We start from the raw sequence: 16,995 nt of genomic DNA, 5'->3' as shown, positions 1-16,995 counted from the left end.
CTACCTGCAATTACAATTCAGGTTACAGATTTCCTATCTTGGTCACTTATTTGTCCACTGTCATGTATACACTATGTAATTGTCTGTTTTAGCTTACATACTCCACCCTAGTGGTGGAACTGTAGAAATCTACAGATTTTTACTCCTACACACTTCTCGTCACTCTCTTTATTCCTACCCACTCTTTCCATCACAGTCATCCCATAGCTTGAGGAAAAGTATAAAATGCAAGGCACTGCTCACTGTAGATACCTAGAAATTGACTATCAGTAGTCACTACTACAGTCTTCTATTCACCATGAGAACTGCCTGCCTTGCTGTGCTGCTGCTTCTGGTGCTAGAGGCTTCCTGTCTGAATATATGTAAGTATCTTCATATCTCATTCTTACTGATTAGTTAGGATAACTGTACATTGTTTCAATATGCTGCAAAGAAGAGTCACTGTATTTTTGTATAGGCCAATAAAATTACAGTTTTGTTTTGGGTATTTATTAAATGTATTCATCTTAAAATATAAGTTTTCCATGCTAAAAGTAAAATTCTGGTTAAACCTGTAAAAGGGAACCTGACGTGAGAGGGATATGGGGGCTGTCATGTGTATTTCCTTTTAAAAAATACCAGTTGCCTGGCAGCGCTGCTGATCTCTCTGGTTGCATTAGGGCCTGAGCCCACTAACGCAGTTGTGTCCGCTTCTGTCCACTTTTCAGCATCTGTAACATTGATGTGTAACTGAAAAGTGTACACAATTGCATTAGTGGGCTCAGGCCCTTAGTGTCTTAACCTCCTTAGCGGTAACCCGGAGCTGAGCTTGGGGTAAGCCGCCGCGGAGGATATCTCAGCCCTTGGTGGGGCGATTTCTGTTTTGTAAAGTACTGTACGCGCAGCTAGCACTTTGCTAGCTGCACGTCCAGCTCGATCGCCACCGCTCTGCGGCGATCGTCCGCACGCAGCGGCGGAAGACGTCATTCCGATCGTAGCCATGGAGACAGGAGAAGCCAAACAGGAGATCGCGTTCTATACGCAATCTCCTGTTTACTTTTGTTGCCGGCGACGATCGGACTAGAGGAACACATGCGCCCTCTAGTGGTGTTTTATGTAGCTACCACTCAGGTAGCTACATGAAACAAAAACAAAAAAAGTGCAATGCAGCCTCCTTGGTGGAAAAATTGAACCACCAAGGAGGTTTTAATCACACACCCAAAATAAGCATGTGGCTAATCCAGTCAGACTTAAAAGGAAGGTTCAGGGAGTATGAAAAAAAAATAAAAATCCATATCCACTTACCTGGGGCTTCCCCCAGCCCATGGCAGGCAGGAGGTGCCCTCGCCGCCGCTCCGCAGGCTCCCGGTGGTCTCCGGTGCCCGACCCGACCTGGATAGGCCAGCTGCCAGGTCGGGCTCTTCTGCGTTCCAACGACGGGCTCTTCTGCATCCCATGCGGGCGCGCTGACGTCATCGGACGTCCTCCGGGCTGTACTGCGCCTGCGCAGTACAGCCCGGAGGACGTCCGATAACGTCAGCACGCCCCCGTGAGGTGCAGATTGGAGCGCAGAAGAGCCCGACCTGGCAGCCGGGCCTGGCCAGGTCGGGTCGGCCGCCGGAGACGACCGGGAGCCTCTGGAGCGGCGGGGAGGGCACCTCCTGCCTGCCACGGGCTGGAGGAAGCCCCAGGTAAGTGGATATGGATTTTTTTTTTTCATACTCCCTGAACCTTCCTTTTAAGTCAGAAACAACTGATCTGCATGCTTGTTCAGGTCTATGGCAAAAAGTAGTAACCTCCTTAGCGTAACCCCAAGTCAGGCTCGGGCTTGAAATCCACAGCTCAGAGCAGTAATAATCCCGAGCTGGATCCATGGGAGGTGTGTAACGTGCAAGGCTGCCACAGATGGATCTAGCGGTATGATTCTTGGGGTCTAAAAGTGTGTGAAAAAATTGCACCGCTTTCAGTCCCTAAAATCCGGAAAGAATCATACCACCAGGGAGGTTAATGGCAGGTGATAAGCAGTACAACCAGGAATTGCACATTGTTTAATAATATCCTCTCATATAACCATATCCTCTCACTTCAGCTTCCCTTTCCTCATAGTAGTGACGGTTAAAGGGACCCCGAACAGTAGATAAAACTGAAATCAGTACTTACCTGGGGCTTCCTCCAGTCCACTGCAGTCCGTGAGGCCCTTTAGCGTCCTCCTAGCTCCTCTCCTTGTCCCGCTGGCGGCTTTATTACCGGCGACTCCCGGGCCAAGTGTCGGCCTAACACTTCCTGAACGGTGATGCTCCACGTCATCATGGCGGCCGGCGTGACAGTCCTACCCATGCACTGTTTTCTAACTCTGAACCGTGCACGCGCAGGATTATCACACTTGCCACTGTGATGACGCGGAGCGGCACCATTCAGGAAGTGTTGGGCCGACACTCGGCCCGGGTGTCGCCAGTAATGAAGTCGCCATCGGGACCAGGAGAGGAGCCAGGAAGACGCCCGGGGACCTCACAGCCTACGGTGGGCTGGAGGAAGCCCCAGATAAGTACCGATTTAATTTTTATCTGCAGTTCGGGGTCCCTTTAATGATAATGCTCTCCACTTCTTGTAAACACAACTCCCAGCACTGTGAAAAAAAGTGTGGCTGCAATCTCTGCTTTCAGTCATCTCTCCATTCATTCAGCATTGGGATGCTTTCATACCATGCATGTATCAGCAGTTTACATACCTGAGTTTTTTTTACCAGGATGCTACATTTAGAATTGTGCACTCACTATCTCTTAGTCTAGTATGTGAATATATCATTGCAGCAGTGCCTTGAGCCCCTCCTGTCTACCACAACTATTGCATTGTGATTCACCAGCTACTCTCGGCCAGTGGTGCTCAGCAGAGCTCGAATATTCGAGTAGCTCGAATATTCGAGCTCTTTTTCAGCTATTCGAGCTCGGTATTCGAGCTCCGAATAGCTGTAGCTATTCGAATGGGCTATTCGAGTACACTCGAATAGCCCATTCACTATTCGAGCTATTCGAGCAAACCGGCGCTATTCGAGCTCGGTACCGAGCTCGAATAGCGTCATAGCCCAGATTGATGTCCTTAGAGCCAATCAGAGGGCTCCCAGGCCCTCTGACGGCAGCCAATCACAGAGGGGGACCCTGGCCAGCCCCTACCCTATAAATAGCGGCCGCCATGTTAGGTTTCTCCGTGCTTGCCTGAGACTTGTACAGAGAGAGAGTTGCTCCTTTGTGCTTTGGCTTAGCAAGAGCTCTATTGTGGTCATTTACCTAGCGTTTTTGCTCACATACACCTCCTATACACACCTATATTGTTGTTAGTTAGTTAGACATTGTATTTTAGTTAGTAGCTTTTGTGTTACATAGAGAGAGACTCAGACAGCTGCTGCACGCTTACAGCTTTAGGCCTCAGGGCCTGCCTGTGTGGGCAGCTGTTCTCTCCTGTCCTCTGTTTATTTCTCTCATCTATACCAGTATTTCTGCTGTCCTTTACTACTGATTGTATTAGTATTGTAGTTATATACTGTAACTGTACTAGGACACTCACTGTCACTGTTCATTGGCTACTAGCTGCTCCTGCGTGTGTGCACTCACTGTCTGTGTAGTGTGTACACACTACACACACTCTATTTCCTTCTGATAACTGATTGCTTATTGTAATTAGTTAGTTGTACTTACTGTTACTACTTACTGTACTAGGAGTCTAGGACACTCAGTCACTGTTCATAGGCTACTAGCTCCTGCGTGTGTGCACTCACTGTCTGTGTACACACACTACACACACTCTATTTCCTTCTGATAACTGATTGATTATTGTAATTAGTTAGTTGTACTTACTGTTACTACTTACTCTTACTGTACTAGGAGTCTAGGACACTCAGTCACTGTTCATAGGCTACTAGCTCCTGCGTGTGTGCACTCACTGTCTGTGTACACACACTACACACACTCTATTTCCTTCTGATAACTGATTGATTATTGTAATTAGTTAGTTGTACTTACTGTTACTACTTACTCTTACTGTACTAGGAGTCTAGGACACTCAGTCACTGTTCATAGGCTACTAGCTCCTGCGTGTGTGCACTCACTGTCTGTGTACACACACTACACACACTCTATTTCCTTCTGATTACTGATTGATTATTGTAATTAGTTAGTTGTACTTACTGACTGTTACTACTTACTTACTGTACTAGGGACACTCACTCAGTCACCTCACCCACCAACCCACTCCATTAAAGTACCCCACTTTTCACCCGCCCTTTTAAAAAACTTTTGTCTATACGCCCAAAACATCAAAGATGTCTGGAAGTGGCAGCCAGCGCGGTTTGGGCAAGGGGAAGGGCAGCAAGGGAATCAGGAGGAGAGGGAGCAGCATTGTGGCAGGCCGCGGCCGCGCCACCATGCACAGTTCCGCAGCAGCAGCAGCAGCGTCAGTGGCTAACATTCCTCCCATAGCCACTGGCCGTGGACGCCTTGGGCGCCGCCCAGCAGGAGCATCTGCAACTCACGCTGCAGAGACACAGCAGCAGCAGCAGCGTGTAGCACCTGCTCCGATTTTCCTCCAGCCGGGTCGGAAACGTCCCATTGAGGAAAAGCATGCAGACACTGTGGTGCAACTCATGACAGAGGATGAGCAGCCCGCCATCAGCTCTGCATCCGAGGCCTCCACCCTCACCACCACCACCACCACCCCTGTTCGCAGCAGCCGCCCAGCAGGGTCTGGGGAGGAGGCCAGTTCACTGTCACAAGTTGGCGACCTGTCACTCAGCAGTATTTTTACCCCAGGCACCATCAGGGTATTGTCTGCTGTTGTTGGCGATTTTGAGGAGGAGATGCTGATGGGCACTTTGGGGGATGAGGGATTGGACAGCAAGACTGTGGCGACAGTCAAGCAGCCCATCCATGCATCAGGAGAGGAGTTTGGAGGGTCATCATCCCAGCAGGACATGTTTCAGGAGGGGGAGGATGATGATGACCCGGTGACAGACAGAGACTGGGTGCCACCACCTCCAGGGGATGTCGTCCTCAGCAGCTCTGAGGAGGAGGAGGAGGATGCTCTTGTGGGCCTTGCAAGGAGGCGCATCATTGCAAGCATTGGCAGCAGTAGGCAGGTCCCACAGCCTGCTGGTGTCTCAGGCTCATCAGCAGCAGCAGCAGCATCTGCCAGTACCACCACCAGCCGCACCCAAGCCCCCCCCCCCCCCCAACCACCACAGGGAGACAGGCAGCAGCGCTTCCATGCCGTAGGGGGATGTTTCTGTCACCAATCTGGCGATATTTCACCATGCCCACTGTGTACAGCAAGTACGCCACTTGCAACCACTGTCAGCGGAAGTTGAGCAGAGGTGCAGACCCCTTAAAGTTCAGCACCAGCTCGCTCATCAACCACCTTGCTGCGAAACATTTCCACCAGCATGAGGAGTTCCAGAGGCTGAAGGCATCTGGTGCTGGCAGTGGCACCACACCCATCACTGCACAGCCTTCAGCAGCAGCAGCAGCAGCAGCAGCAACAGCAGCCACCCGCCCTCCTGCTCCTCCAGCAGCACCAGCAGGAGTGCGGAAACGCACTGCTCCTCCCCCCTCTGCAACTCCTGCCGCCGACACTGAGGCCTGTTCTGGCAGCCAGTCCTCAGTGGCCTCCTCCGCTGTGTCTGCTGATTCCCGTGCCAGCAAAAGGCCACGCCAGAGCCTTTTGAGCGAGTCCTTCCAGGGGGTGGTTAGGGCTCTGCCTCCCAGCAGCCGTCGCGTGCGGCAGCTGAACGGCTTGCTGGCACGGGCCATGTGCTCCCAACTCCTGCCGTACACGCTCGTGCAGGAGGGGAGCGACATTCGTGCGCTGCTTGCTTGCGCAGCCCCAGACTGGCAGCTCCCCAGCAGACACTTTTTCTCCCGCAAGGCCATTCCTGCACTGCACCGCTTTGTGATGGCCAATGTGGAGCGAGGGCTGGAGCACGCGGTTGGTGAAAGGGTCCACGTCACCATGGACTCCTGGAGCAGCCGCTTCGGGACAGGCCGCTACCTGTCCTTCACTGTCCACTGGGTCAGCTTGGTGGAAGGGGGTGAGGATGGGAGAGCAGCAGCGGGCACAGCAGCAGCAGCAACACAGTGGGTGGTGCCACCCCGCAGGGTCAGGGGAACTGCAGCAGGTTCCTCCGATCCTCTGCCATCCTCCGGCACACCTGGCCAAACCCCCCGCCTCAGCAGCAGCGTGAAGGCCCGCCACTGCCAAGCGCTGCTGCACTTGGTCAGCCTTGGGAAGACCAAGCTGACGGCAACCCATGTGTTGGCCAAACTCCAGGAGCAGGAGAGGATTTGGCTGACCCCCAGAGGCCTCAAAGTCGGAGAGGTGGTGGCCGACAATGGGGCCAATCTGGTTGCCGCAATAGACAGGGGAAACCTGACCCACATCCCCTGTCTTGCCCACGTGCTGAACCTGGTGGTGCAGAAGTTCTTGCGCACCTACCAGGGGATGGGCGAACTGCTGGAAATGGCAAGGAACGTTGTGCGTCACTTCCGGCGCTCGGCTGCAGCCTGTGCGAGCCTGGAAGATGTGCAAAAGGAGCTGGAGCTGCCACGCCATCGGCTGATCCTTGACGTTCCGACTCGCTGGAACTCCACCCTGGCGATGTTGGAGCGTCTGGTTGAACAGAAGCACGCTGTCAACCAGTACCTTGCCCTGGCCACTGTTTCCGCCGCTCAGAGAAGGGACAAGACCAGCAACATCCCGTCCATCGTCCCCGATGATGACTGGAGGCACATGCAGCAGGTGTGCTTAGTGCTGGCTCCCTTTCTGCAGGCCACTAACATGGTGAGCAGGGACCATGCTATGGTCTGCGAGTGGGTGCCCCTGGTTTGTCTGCTGAACAGGGCCCTCGATGCTTTGCTGGAACAGGGAGCGGCAGCCTTGGACCAGCAGGAGCGGCAAGCAGCTGCACAGTCCACCTCTGAGGGGGAGGAGGAGGAGGACTTGGTGGAGGTCCCTGACCTTGCTGCTGATGAGGGGGAGCAGCACAGTGCAGCTGAGTTGGTGCGGGGGTGGAGAGAGGATGAGGCTGACGAGGCAGAGGAGGAGGAGGAGGATGAGGACAGCAGCACTGCCGTCGATGTGCCAGCAGACGTGGCCCGCCTCTTCCCAATGGCAGCGCACATGCTGAGGTGCCTGCGCAGGGACCCCAGGGTGATCCAGATGAAGCAGAGGGAGGACATCTGGATCAGCATGATGTTGGACCCACGCCTCAAGGGGAAGTTGAGCCAGTTCCTGCCGCCTGCAGGAGGAGACCCAGCGCAACAAATAAGGAGCTTGCAGCAGGCCCTTGTTGAGCGCTTGGAGGAAGCCTTCCCCCAGCCTTCCACCCCCACTGTCCAGCAGCCAGCACAGAGGCAGCAGCAGGTGCCTGCATCCAGCAGCAAGCGCCCCACAGACCTGCTGTCTCTCAGCCACGAGCTCTACAGGACTGTAGAGGCTCCGGCAGCAGTGACTAGAGAGGAGGTGCATGCAGCAGCATCCTCCTCCGGTCACAGCCAGCGCCTGACCCGCATGGTGGCTGACTACATGGGGTCCTACAGCGGGCTTGACAGCGATGCCCCTGTTGATCCCATGGAGTATTGGGTCAAGCGCCTGGAGATCTGGAGCGAGCTGGCGCAGTACGCCCTGGAAGTGCTGTCCTGCCCCCCTTCCAGCGTGCTGTCCGAGCGCTGCTTCAGTGCAGCTGGTGGCGTGGTCACCGAGAAACGCTCACGTCTGTCTCACAAGTCTGTGGACAGACTGACGTTTCTCAAGATGAACCAGGCGTGGGTGGAAGGCGAGTTCCTGGCCCCTGTTGTCGGCGAGAGGGGGACATGAACTGGCTGCCGGAACTTAGAACCATCGTTAATGTGCCTTACCACCCTTTACCACCTCCTGGCTCCTGCTCACTAAGCCAGCCTGGTTCACTTTGACTATTACGTCGCCTGCAGCCACACATTTTACACCTACAGTGGGCTGCTGTGTACTGCCCTTCTGCTGTCTGTCTGTGTTTCCCACTGCCAGGGTACACAGAATTACCTTCTGCTGCCACTCTGCCACCAGCTATTACGTCAAACAATAGCTATATTGGTTGTAAAACCAAAACTAAAAAAACCATTAAAAAAAAAAAGGTTTAATTTTTCTGAGGTGCCCGGGTTGAAAACTGTGTTGTCCCAGTTGTGTATTGGACACGATGTGGGCTGCACGACTGCTGTCTGGGACCTCCTGTTGTGTTTATTTACAGCCCTGGTATCACCGCTAGGTACCAGGGCTATTATGTCACGCTGCCTGCCTCATTGACTGCCTGCTGCCACACACTCATCCTCCTTCTCCTGCTGCTGAATTTACCTCCTGCTGTCTGTGTGTTTCCACTGCCAGGGAGCACATACAATGGCGCTTCCAACATGCGTGCGCCCACCAGCTATTTGTTACGCTCAAAAATAGCTGCATTTCTTTAAAAAAAAAATGGAAAGAGAAATAAGTGAAGAAGAAGAAGACGATATAGAAAAAGGAAAAGGAGAAGAAGAAGAAGAAGAAGAAGAAGAAGAAGAAGAAGAAGAAGAAGAAGAAGAAGATGAAGAAGAAGATGAAGAAGATGAAGAAGAAGAAGAAGAAGAAGATGATGAAGAAGAAGAAGATGAAGAAGATGAAGAAGAAGAAGATGAAGAAGATGAAGAAGATGAAGAAGAAGAAGATGAAGAAGAAGAAGATGAAGAAGAAGATGAAGAAGAAGAAGATGAAGAAGAAGATGAAGAAGAAGAAGATGAAGAAGAAGATGAAGAAGATGAAGAAGAAGAAGAAGAAGAAGAAGAAGATGAAGAAGATGAAGAAGAAGATGAAGAAGATGAAGAAGAAGAAGAAGATGAAGATTAGAAGATGAAGAAGAAGAAGATGAAGAAGAAGAAAAAGAAGAAGACAATATTGAAGAAGAAGAAGAAGAAGATATAGAAGAAGATATAGAAGAAGAAGATATAGAAGAAGAAGATATAGAAGATAAAGAAGAAGAAGAAGAAGAAGAAGAAGTATATACAGTACTGAACAAAATTCTGGACACAACTTCTCTTTCCACCTTTTTTTTTTTAAAGGAACATCCCCACATAATCACTTGCTGTTGTTACTTGGAAAAAAAGATGTTTCTTGCATCATTCACCCTCAAAACAAGTGTTGGAAGCTATTTAAGGCCAATTCGAATAGTCAGCTCGAATAATGAGCTCGAATACCGACTCGAATAGTCAGCTCGAAGTCCGAGGTCGAATCGAATAGTAAAAATTATTCGACTCGAATATTCGACTGACCTCGAATAATTTACTATTCGAATTCGACCAAACTCGAATTTTAAAAAGGGGTATTTGAGCACCACTGCTCTCGGCTTGCTGGCAGATCCATCTGCACTTACAGTGCTGGCTGTCTTTACTGCTTCCTAAAAATAGACTATGGATGAAAGTTGGAAATGTAAAGTCTTGTAAAAATGGGAATGTGAAACTCCAAAATACCATAGAGTTGACAGGAAGTAGCCTGTCCAATTTCCGTTTTTCTAGCCTGTCTGTTCAGTGAATACATTTTTAAACTGTTCTTTTTTAAATCTATGAACCGCCATTTAGTATCAGTGATCCTAAAATGTTTGCACACTGCAGGGCCTTCACTTCCGCTCATCAAAACTGAATGAACAGACCCATACTGAACGGACAGATGTGAACAGATCCTATTAGCTAGCATAGGATCTGTTCACATGCCTGCTGATCCATCCCAATCCGATTTGCAGAATGTTTTTATGTTAGTGTAACATGTTCCTTAGCAACTGACCGTGCTATGAAGTAATGTGTAATTCTTAGCTGTTGCTGGTAACACGCGCATTATGCAGTAACGTCATGCCTTTATACCGTATGCCCCACCCAAAGCAATTGAGTAGATTTTGCACTGCAGTGCGCCTTTCTGTGTTTTAATGCAGCCATTACTTCGTGCCACAATGCACCACTATGAACGTAGCCTGAAACTTATATGCAATCATTTACAATGTCACATTAAGCAGTGGAGTTGTGATGATCGTCCGCAAACCGTAGTTAAAGGGGAACTGAAGAGAGAGGTATATGGAGGCTGCCATGTTTATTTCCTTTTAAGCAATACCAGTTGCCTGGCAGCCCTGCTGATCCTCTGCCTCTAATACTATTAGCCATAGCCCCTGAACAAGCATGCAGTAGATCAGGTGTTTCAGACTTTAAAGTCAGATCTGACAAGACTAGGTGCATGCTTGTTTCTGGTGTTATTCAGATACTACTGCAGACAAATAGACTAGCAGGGCTGCCAGCCAACTGGTATTGCTTAAAAGGAAATAAACATGGCAGCCTCCATATACCTCTCTTTTCAGTTCCCCTTTAATAAAACCAACCAATCAGAAAGTATCTCTCAAATGATCCAGCTAGCTTGAACTAAAAACAAATTGCTTGCTAGTGCTACCAGCCCACCCCACGGCACTGTATGTATCATCACAGATCTTTACCCAATCTTATTACACAAAAATGTTTTTTCACTTACACTTAATTCAAAGTGTTTGTTTGTTTGTTTGTTTTTTTGTGTTTGAATTGAGCATTTGAGTTACGGTATTGGTCAGTTTTCAGCCACGCAGAAAGGCTTATAGCACATCACATATATAGAACAGATATTTGTAACACAATTTAATATGTGTTTTTACATGGTCATTGTAGCTATATTATATTGATATTCTACTTACCGGTATTTCAGTTTAATTGATGTTTTACTGTATATTCAGTTCAACAGGATTACACTACCAGAGAATGTTGTAAACCCAATGTAAATAAGGTACTATCGAAAAACATTATCAGCTATAAAGAGATAGATCCCGTTTACTGTGGACACAAAGCCTTTATGTGAGTATTGTCTCCTCTTCTCTGATTGATTTCCAGTCAGTATCTCCAGTCTAAATCTAAGTCTTTAATATTTTAAATCTAATATCTAAGTAGTAAACTTCATCAATAAAAAAAACGAAAATAAATAATAAGCAAAGATAAGCTAAGCTTACTGTTAATACTGGGGGGTGGGTCTATACGGGGGGCTCACCTGGCTATATATACTGGGGTAAAATGTTTAATACTAGGGTACGTCTGCTACCCATCCGGGGGGTCAGGGACAGGGGACACATTTGGTAACCTATAATTGGGCACATCTGCTACCTATACTGAGGGGATTACCTAATACTGCAGGCACATCTGGCTACCTATGGGGGAGGGCAATTCTGCTATCTATACTGAAGGGGCTACATAGTTATGTGGGCACATCTAGTTACCTATACCAGGAAAGCTTATCTAATACTGGGGGGCAGATCTAGATACATAATATTGTTTTGGGCACATTTGCCTACCTAATACAATTGGGGGCACATTAACTATCTAATACTAGAATCTAGGGGCATACCTGGCTACCTGGCACCTGCCACTACTGAAAACACAGTGTTCTGGGAAGCGGTGTTGCATTTTTTGGTGGCACTGGTGGTCAAAATCGGGGCGGAGTGCACCAGAGCCTAGTGTCATTCAGAGTGCTGTGAAACCTAACACTGACCCTGTGAATACCTAATACCAGCAAAACAGACTGCTGGTGCTCTAGACTGCACTCTTCCCAGAAAGATTAGTCTTTGCTTAAAGAGGAATTTAAGCCTAAACAAACATACTGTCATTAAGTTAAGTTAGTTATGTTAATTAAAATAGATACAGTAGATAATATAATTTCTTACTCACCCTGTTTTAAAAGGCAAATGTTTGTGATTTCATGGGGGCAGCCATCTTTTTGGTTGAAAGGAGGTGACAGGGAGCATGAGACACAATTCGAACTGTCCTGTGTCCCGATCACCCCTCCCAGCTGCGCGCTCTAGGCTTTAATCTCAAATTCAAAATTTTAAAAAACAAATTTGCACAAAACAGCAAAACGAGAACAACATTAGAAATCCCATCATGCTTTGCACAGCATCAGGAGAAAAATGCCGGGCAGACGTATTTGATGGGGCGAAGCATAGCTTCTGTGCAGTCTGGTTCACATTAACAACCTTGCAGTTTGAACAGCATACAATGACCAAGTTATAGCAACTCCTCCCACAAAGCCTGCTTTTAGGGCCCATTCACACTTTGGCGATTAGCAGGCATTTACCGCTAACTGCCAAATTGCCGGCGATTGCTAGCACTTTTTAAAGCTCTAGTGCAAAGTTACTATATGGCAGTGATCTCACGGCTGCGATCACCGATGATTTGCAATTAGCTAAACACAAACGCGCTACTTGCAGCATTTTTTGTGATCGTGATTGCAATGTATTTCAATTGTGAATCGCAATTGCCCAAAAATCTTGAAAATGTCCAGAAAAAATATGTGGTTATCACGTAAAAAACATTGCGGCAAAATGCAAGCGATAATCGCTAGCGGTTTGCGATCGTAAATGTGAACGAAGCCCTAAGTCCTTCACTTTGCTGCTACGCAATACATGACTATATCTAAAGCAGAACTATTCACATAAAAATAGTCCATTAGTGCACCCTGCTAACTAAGCAGTGGGATGGTATGTTTTAGATTTTAGACTGAAGGACTTTAAAGTGAAACTACCCTATTGCGGAGAAAAAGGCAATGCCTTCAGTTCAGCTCTATATATTGCAGGGATTACCGGATAACTCAGCTTGCTTAAATGTAACGTTTGCTGCCACACTGGAGATGATAAATGAAATGCAGTTTATTTTTATATAAATGATACGTTCATTGTATTTAAATGTATGCAGCTTGGGACTGCACCAATCAAAAACATCAGTTACTGCATGTGATTTTTCCAGTTTTAAACGCAATACATTTGCATAAATGTAACATAAAATATGCATACAATTATTGGTATCTCATTTACTTTCTCTATGCCTCAGTTGAAAGCAGGATGAGATTTTTCTTTGCTAACCATACCATACACATACACATACATTCTCCATTTCAGTCGGTTTGGGAATTTTATTGCTGACTGCAACTTGAAGTGAATATAAACTTTTTAAAAACATTACATAACAGATTTGCATATGGTTGTAGTAATTTTTTGAGCAAGTAGAGTTTCCCTTTAAGGGCTCTAGTGGTCTAGTACTTCAGGAATTGTTTTACTAAATATGTATATTATACTTCTTTCGTAGTGTGCAAATCAGTGAAAAAGGAAAACTAAAGAGACGGTGTGTCCACAATAACTCTTCTGTTATGGATGAAATTGCCAAATTTAATCAACGAAAAGCAAAACTAAATGAGAAAGAAAATAAGAAAAATTAAGGCTTGGAATTCTAAAATGCTGTGACATAAAAGTGAAGATTTCTTAAAGAGAATCTGTACTCTAATATTCTTACACTAAAAAGCATACCATTCTATTCCTTATTTTCTCCTGTGCCCCTCTGTGCTGTTTCTGCCACTCTCTGCTGCAATCCTGGCTTGTAATTAACAGTTTTAGGCAGTGTTTGCAAACAAACTAACCAGCTTCTAATAGGCTCAGCTAAGCATAGTGTGTGAGTCATTCATAGTATGCAGGGGGCCTGCAGAGGGTGTGTATCGCTTCTACCAATCACAAGCAGCCCTGCACATTCCACACAATCAAAGCCTTAGCCCGACAAACAGGACAGAGGAAAGATACATTGATTTATTACAGAGACAGTGTAATTAGGAAGAGCTGCAGTAAGCCCCAGCACATTAGAACAGGCATAGGAACTCATAGGATAGAAGAACTAAGGCTGAAAAAATTGTTACAGAGTCTCTTTAATGTCTATTTGCACTTTCACATTTCAAGTGTCTTTGTATACAGAGACTCCTCTGCTTACAAACACTTGAGTTACAATTGTCTCATACATGCAAAGCTGTCCTCATACAAGATATACTGCACTGTTTTTGTTACATTTTTTTCATTACCTTTTTGTTATTACATGTTTCGTCATTGTATAAACTATTGCACGGTAACGCACAAGAAAGCACTTGGAAGACAATAAAAAAAACATTGTTTTTATTGTATGCTCAAACTCGGAGTTATCCCCATGTACCAGTATGTACAACGCATGCTAGACTTACAACCACCTGCCTGAATGGAACCTGTTTTTAAAGTAGGGGACTGACAGTACACCTAAACCTGAACTGAAAATAAAATTATGGATTAATTAACTGTATGTGTAGTAATAATGGTAAGAATTTTCCTGATGTTTCACATTTTTATATTTTAATTAGAAAATAAATAACTGAAGTGTAAACAGTAGCCAAGTCAGTATGACATCAAATCTGGTTCATTCTGCTCCTGTGCAGAAATAAAAAATTTTTAGCACTTTACTGTTATCAGGAGTGTTTGTTCAGCAATATGCAGTACAAGTGTTTTGGCTTCTATTTACTTTCTTATTACAGAGCTGCTGCATTCACCTGCTAGCCCAGGCATGGGCAAACTTGGCCCTCCAGCTGTTAAGGAACTACAAGTCCCATAATGCATTGCAGGAGTCTTACAGCCACAGTCATGACTCATAAAGGCAAATGCATTGTGGGACTTGTAGTTCCTTAACAGCTAGAGGGCCAAGTTTGCCCATGCCTGTGCTAGCCGGTCTCATCTGCTAGATAAAGCCCAATTTTATTAACCCTTGTAATGAACAAAAATAAATAAAGGGAATACAGGAACGTTCTTAGTGGGTTATTTATAACATATGTATTTTTTTTATCTCATCTTATTGTGGCAGGTACACTTTAAGACACATGTACAGCTTTGTACCATTATATTGTGCAGATATGCACACATTTTATAGTAATGCTGTTTTATTTGCCATTTTGAAAAATAAACTTATATATTTTCCTTTATTCATATTTTCTGTAGCATTTGTGAACATGATAGTAATCCAGTAAAAAATATCCAAAAATGATTGATGGCTAATAGTAACAATACAATTTCTACAGACTTCATCTGAGCTTTTCTGCAAAAAATGTCTGGCTGTCATGCCAATCTTTTAGCCTCAGTAGGTTGAGTAACACACCTGCAACTGCTATTTGTGCAGAAAACCATGAGTTCTCTGTCATAAGCATTTCTGTGCTTTTCTCTTTCTTTTATGTTTTTGGAATTGCGTTTTAGTATGAGTTTGCAGGTGGTGCATTTTGTATTTGCATGCCTTTTCATGCTTTTGGAATTTGTACATAATCTTCCTTTTTTAATGGGGATTTAATGGGCATCACATGCAATTTGCATACACTATGCATGATGATATGACATGTTGTGTGAATTTAAAGAGGAGCTGTCAGCCATACTATCTCAGAGAAAAAAAATAAAATAAAAAAAAAAAAAATATATATATATATATATATATATATATATATTTGCTCTACCATCATAACATATATATTGCACTCTCAAATAGTCAATAGTAAAATAGAGGTGCCTCAAGTAATATCAATAAACGCTCTGCTCTACTTATCAGAATCCCACACGTCAGCGACTGTAGAGGTAAATCCTTTTCCTCGGATGTAGCAAATATCAAGCAGAAAACAGCAGTGCTGTGCGGTCAGCCTCAAAGCACTTCAGTTCCACCTCCAGAGATCCCAATGGTCTGTTCTTTTACTCCTAAACAGTGCCACTCCGTGCACCATAAAAGAGGAGATAAGGGATTCTCTCAGTGGAATAAAAGGACAACTTTATTTGAATAAAATTCTTCCAGATAGATAAGCAAAATAAAGCTCACATACAGAGGGTCCTACTCCAGTAGCGACCCTCTTGGCAACTTTCGCTTCCCACTCTATGTGGTACTAAAGTACAATGACAGCGATCAATGGTGTATCATTGCCCACTCTCGTCCCGACTAGTTTCGGCCTTCCGCCGTCCTCAGGGGATACGAGAGCGGGCGGGCAAGTTACACAAATATATAGTATGATAGCCATAATTACCTGTTCAACTATGCTGATGCTTGGACAGGTAATTATGGCTATCATACTATATATTTGTGTAACTTGCCCGCCCGCTCTCGTATCCCCTGAGGACGGCGGAAGGCCGAAACTAGTCGGGACGAGAGTGGGCAATGATACACCATTGATCGCTGTCATTGTACTTTAGTACCACATAGAGTGAGAAGCGAAAATTGCCAAGAGGGCCGCTACTGGAGTAGGACTCTCTGTATGTGAGTTTTATTTTGCTTATCTATCTGGAAGAAATTTTATTAAAATAAAGTTGTCCTTTTATTCCACTGAGAGCATCCCTTATCTCCTCTTTTATGGTGCATGGAGTGGCACTGTTTAGGAGTAAAAGAACAGACCATTGGGATCTCTGGAGGTGGAACTGAAGTGCTTTGAGGCTGACCACACAGCACTGCTGTTTTCTGCTTGATATATATTGCACTGTCCACATTTTTATTTTACTGACACGGCTGTCCCCCAGGGACCCACAGGAGTGATCAGCTGTCATAGGCTGATGCCTATGACAGCTGATCACGGTGATTGGCTGGCAGGGAGAGGGAGGGCGGGCTGGGAAATTAAATATAAAAAGGTAAAATGTATTTTAAAAAAAAAAACAATCACAGATAAACAAATTAAAAAAAAAACACAAATAAACATGCCACAAGGGATCAGACCCCACCAAAAGAAAGCTTAAGTGGTTAAGTCTGAGAGGAAAGTAGAGAAGCAAAAAAGGACAACCCAGCATGCCCTGCAACCTCCTTTGTGCATACCAAAATTTTTGTGTACCAAATAAGAGTCAGGTAAACTCGGGAATGATAATTTATCAACAATAAAAGGAATAGTGATTGTAACTTTTGGATTGCCTGGTTAGCATCCTTATTACTTATTTACCAGATAAAAATAAAGAATTGATTTTTTATTTTATGCCCGACAGTTACACTTTAAAGAAAATAAATATGGCAGCCTCCATCCATATGCCTTTCACCTCAGGTTCCCTTTAAGGCCTTCTACACTTTGGGCTTGATGCACAATATAGAGAGTGCACACCAATATTACCCTTATTTCCAGCAGCAA

At 45.8% G+C, this 16,995-nt stretch overlaps 1 long non-coding RNA gene across 1 annotated transcript; it reads left to right on the top strand.

Moving 5' to 3' along the window:
- The first annotated feature begins 278 nt into the window (after positions 1–278).
- Positions 279–14,670, top strand: LOC137544291 (uncharacterized). The gene is made up of 3 exons (XR_011025810.1): positions 279–362; positions 10,769–10,886; positions 13,164–14,670. It is a non-coding gene; the product is annotated as an uncharacterized lncRNA (long non-coding RNA).
- Positions 14,671–16,995: the final 2,325 nt, after the last annotated feature.

This window comes from Hyperolius riggenbachi, chromosome 2 (genome assembly GCF_040937935.1).
Source record: "Hyperolius riggenbachi isolate aHypRig1 chromosome 2, aHypRig1.pri, whole genome shotgun sequence".
Taxonomy (NCBI): Eukaryota; Metazoa; Chordata; class Amphibia; order Anura; family Hyperoliidae; genus Hyperolius; species Hyperolius riggenbachi.
Note: the sequence above shows the minus strand (reverse complement) of the source record. Positions and strands in the feature narration are given on the sequence as shown.